This window comes from Raphanus sativus, unplaced genomic scaffold (genome assembly GCF_000801105.2).
Source record: "Raphanus sativus cultivar WK10039 unplaced genomic scaffold, ASM80110v3 Scaffold4305, whole genome shotgun sequence".
In the NCBI taxonomy this organism is placed as follows: domain Eukaryota; kingdom Viridiplantae; phylum Streptophyta; class Magnoliopsida; order Brassicales; family Brassicaceae; genus Raphanus; species Raphanus sativus.
Genome location: NW_026619607.1, coordinates 1 through 4,975, shown reverse-complemented (window position 1 = coordinate 4,975; position 4,975 = coordinate 1). Strand labels below are relative to the sequence as shown.

The window sequence follows — 4,975 nt, the reverse complement described above, 5'->3', positions numbered from 1 at the left end:
ATGATAGATACCACTTTGGGTTTTCCTAAGTCACATTTTTTTTCCCGAATTTTTTCGATACATTAATTAAAAAGGTCAAAATATGCTTTATAGCTTAATAAATTTGGATACTGATTACTTTTATGAAGTTATTAATTATTTGAGAAAGAGTTATGAATATAGCTTCAACTGATATAAGTGTGTATATATATATATAAGATTTTCTATAAATTATTTGAGAAAGAGTTACGAATATAAGATTTTCTATATAATTATTTGAGAAAGAGTTATGAATATAGCTTCAACTGATATAAGTATATATATATATATATAAGATTTTCTATAAATTAAAAAGATATAAAATTTGAAATCCTGAAATAGTAAACTAAAAGAAATCTTAATGCTTTGAAAAATAACGTAAATGTTAAACCCTAATTTAAAAAATAAAAATAAAACTAGTTAATAAACACTAAACTTCAACCCCGAAAATTAAAATCCTTAACTTTGCAATCTAAACAAAATGTTTATGTTCCTCCATAGACTAAGCAACGAACTTTCCAAATCGATCTGTATTTGTATTTTTGGGAACAATGAAAGTTAAAACTAATTCTCCTACTTCTAAGATTACATCTGATCTGATGTTCCTCTTGTCATTTCGGTTCTGGGGTTTCTTCATGAATCTTTGGTTTGCTGATCTAAGCAATATATTCTTCTTTTTAATATGGTCACTCTTTTTTTTATATCAAAAAAACTTTAATAAACTAGTTTGCATCCTCTTAATCAGTATAAGGAGCTAGCCAACTTAGTGCAAAGCCATTGACAAAAGAAAACCCAAATACTCGTGATCTTCCTTCTTTAGCAAGGAAGTCAGCACAAACATTCATCGATTTTGGAATGTGAGCTATAGAGAAGTTGATAAAATCAGTAGAGAGTGTTTTAATCTCATCTACTCCAGGCACCATTGCTGGCTAGTTTTCATCATCTTTCACTAGCTTAACCAGTTGTTCGCAGTCAGTCTCGAACCGGATCTCTCTATTCCCGAGCTTCAAAATCTCCTGCATAGCCCACAGCAGGCCTTTCGCTTCAGCATGGAGAGAGGATGCGGCATATCTTATTCCTTGCGCTCCAAACAAGACCGGGGTTCCACTGTTGGGCATTACAAAACCTAGTCCGGTTTTATCGTTCGCATTGATACAAGACGCGTCCGTTTGACATCTCCAGCGACATGAGTGTGGCTCCTGCAAGCCTTTGATCTCCATGCCTTGATGCTCGTCTACATCTCTGTCCGGTTCTACTTCTATTCTCAGTGCTAGCATCCAGCTTTCGGCTTCCTTGACTGCGAGTTGAAGTGTATCTATCGGTGAAATATCCTTATCCTTAAAACAATTTTCGTAACGCGCTTTCCAGATATACCAAGTAATCCACGAGAATGCAACTAGCACATCTGAACTCACTCCATTGGCCTTGGCGCATAGTAGCAGGAAATCCATGTTTTCAATATGGAAGATCAAAGCTCCGAGAAAGCTCAAACACTTCTTACGGCAAATAACGGCAAGATATCTAGCGACAACGAAACAACTAAATGAACGGCATTGTCCTAGAGAAAGCACATGTGTCCGCTGTGGTACCTATAGTAAGACTATTAACCACACATTATTTGAGTGCTCTCCAGCGTTTCAATTCTGGGCTCTATCCTCAATATGGTCACTCTTTTATTAGTATTGTACCTATGTTTTTGTTTAGTTTTAGCTCATTTCAGTTATTCATGGAAACTCATATTTTATAGTTTTGAAAGTTTGAAAAATATAATTAAAAGTTCTGACAGAAGTAAACTATTATCGTTGTATTGTTCGATATACTATTGGAAAATATGATTAAATTAGGCAACTCATGAGCACGACACACCCCACAGAGTCATGAGCAAGTTGCAAACTATGCAATGCAACTAAACAACGATAATTTATGTAAATAGAAGATTTTTAATTTTGAGGAAACATTAATAGATGTGAATAAATGTGCGTTGGAATCAGTTACACCCCACAGAGTCATATATTACAGCCAGTTAAATAAAAATCTTAATCCAAGTCTAGAGAAGGATGTTTATTTAATACCCCCCCCGGCCGACATATTTTAATAAAAAAAAATCCAATGTGTGACGTAATCAATAAGTTAGAATATGTGATAAAAGTATTCACAAGGTAAAAGTAAAATACATCGTATCAAAGAATTTTGTTGCATTCACACCAAAAAAAAAAAGAATTTTGTTGCATCTGTGTGTCTTAAATCTCTGATGCACCAGTAAAATGAGCACAAAAAGATAAATTCGCTAAAAAATGGGGGTGCTGGGGGGCCTGCGGCCCTCGCGGTACAGTATGCCTTTTCGGTTTAGGAAAATTACTATTTCTATAAAAAAAAGAAAATCAATTTTTTTAAAACTGTATAAATATAAATCTAAGGGTTTGTAAATATTATCACATCAATAATAAAAAACCTCAAACAGATATTTTCCCCAATACGTTTTGTCTTCTATTCTTTTTCTAACTTAATGGTGATTCTTTTTTTTTCTTTGTAACAAACGGTGGTTGTTCACAACAAATTTTATATACCATTTCGAAATACTTTGCTAATCACATAAATAAAACTAATTTATATTAAGGTGGTTATCAATTTTGTTAGCTGAATGACCAGATAAAACATTTGGCTTTTCTTAAAAATATAGTGACCAACTTCTTCATATCAAAACAATAGTAATATTTCTTGTAAGACTTTTTATTTTCACCATTTTAGTATTTTCAATGTTTTTCCATTTATTATTTCGTATTTCTCTGCTCGCCACTATTTGCACCCTAAAACTCATGCTTATTTATTTATTTGATCACTAATAAAAAATGAATATCAACATATCAAGTTTGACAAAAGAAAAAAATCAACATATCAAGTTCATCCCACCACTAACTTAACTTCCAGATGAGGACGAATGTGAACAAGTACCTGATCAACTTTATTTTAATTGGCTTTAATGGTACGGTGCAGGATACTTCAAAAGTAACAGAGGCCTTAGACAAGGTGACCCGCTCTCCCTGTACATGTTTGTCATCGCCATGAACTGTTTGTCAATGCTGTTAGATAAGGCAGCAGCAGAAGGTAAATTTGGGTATCATCATGCGTGTCAATCCTCTAAGCTTATTCACCTTTACTTTGCGGATGACTTTCTGATATTCTGTGATGGCTCTCTTCGCTCGGTTACCAACGTCCTCCAAGTGCTAGAAGAATTCAAGGAGCTCTCCGGCCTCTCAGTCAGCATCTCCAGAACATGCTTCTTCGCTAGTGGTGTTCATCAGCCTAAAATAGACCAAATTCAATCTCAGTGTGGACTTGCAAGGGGCTCTTTACCAATTCGGTATCTGGGGGTTCCATTATGTACTAAAAAACTTACAATGTCTAATTGTGAGCTACTAATCCAACAGGTAAAGAGCCGGATCAACAGCTGGACTGTAAAATCACTATCTTTTGCAGGAAGACTTCTGCTCATCAACACCGTCATTGCTGGCATCTCAAACTTCTGGTGCTCCACCTTCACAATACCGAAAAAATGTATTAAAGCTATTCACTCTCTCTGTGGAGCTTACCTATGGAAAGGGACATCAGAAGGAAACCACTCGGCTAAAGTATCTTGGGAAACAGTTACCTTAGCAAAGGAGGAAGGCGGACTTGGAATCAGAGATCTTGTCTGGTGGAATAAAGCTTGTTCGATAAAGATGCTATGGCTTCTCTTCTTCCGGGCGGGATCTATTTGGGTGGCCTGGTTTATAGATAACATTCTCTCAGGCGATCTCAGTAATCTGTGGACCCTGAAAGAAAAACAAACCCACTCAGCCTCAACTAAAAAGATCTCAAGAGTACGGAATCTTGTCTACAATTGGATCATGATTTTACCAGGGAATGGAGCGAGAAGCAGATTTTGGTCGGACAATTGGAGCCCATACGGGAACCTGAGAGAGTACCTGCAGCTTCCTCCCACAACAAGTCTTGGCATCAGACCTTTCACTACTCTGGCGGACCTCTACCAGGATGGAAGGTGGCGCCTTCCTCACGCTCGGTCTGATCTGTAATTAAACGTTCAAATTCATCTCTCAACTATTACTCTCTCAACTGAACCTGATGAATACCAATGGATACCACTCCGCTCACCTTTGACAACCTACTTCACGGGGATGATCTATAAGGAAATCAAGCTCCACAAGCCAAGAGTTCCATGGCGTTCTGTGGTCTGGCCCTCAAGAGGTATTCCTAGACACAATTTCCTTACGTGGCTCATGGTCTTGAACAGAAGCCCTACAAAAGATAGAATGCTAGGATGGGGATTAGCAATAGATACTTGATGCAGAGAATATTTGGATATATTCCAAATATTATTATTTATTAATAGAATAATTATGTTAGGGTTTTAATGGTTTTCCTATTTTAAATTATACTAGGGTTTTCTAATTTTAGTGATTTATTATAAATAGGCATCCAAACCTAAAGTTGTATTCAGTTTATGATGATTTAATAAAAGGAGTTTTCCAGAAGAGGTTTTGATAAACCACTGAGAAGAGTATTCTCAAACCCTAAAGAGGTTTTTATAAACCACTGTGAAGAGTATTCACAACCCCTAAGAGCTTTTAATTAAGCACTGTGAAGAATATTCACAAACCCTAGATTCGTGTATTCTTGGAATAAACGGATCTAGTTCTATCCCTAGAAGCTTCCGCTACATCAGTTGGTATCAGAGCCTGGTTCTTTTGATTTCTCAATCGAAGACGATTCTGGATGTCATGGTGAGTATGAGCATCTATCCTATCAGGGCTGCGTTCGTTAACTTCGTTTGATCAAGATTCGAGGAGGAATCTTCTCCAACCCGGAGAGAATGATGCAGAGAATATTTGGATATATTCCAAATATTATTATTTATTAATAGAATAATTATGTTAGGGTTTTAATGGTTTTCCTATTT

At 36.1% G+C, this 4,975-nt stretch overlaps 1 long non-coding RNA gene across 2 annotated transcripts; it reads right to left on the bottom strand.

Moving 5' to 3' along the window:
• Positions 1 to 768: 768 nt before the first annotated feature.
• Positions 769 to 4,336, bottom strand: LOC130507306 (uncharacterized). Of its 2 annotated transcripts, XR_008942275.1 has the most exons (6): positions 4,171 to 4,336; positions 3,916 to 4,085; positions 3,668 to 3,830; positions 3,416 to 3,553; positions 2,971 to 3,321; positions 769 to 1,618 (listed from the first exon to the last, which is right to left on the bottom strand). It is a non-coding gene; the product is annotated as an uncharacterized LOC130507306 (long non-coding RNA). The 2 variants fall into 2 exon arrangements; XR_008942274.1 differs by lacking the exon at positions 769 to 1,618 and having other exon boundaries at positions 2,504 to 3,321.
• Positions 4,337 to 4,975: the final 639 nt, after the last annotated feature.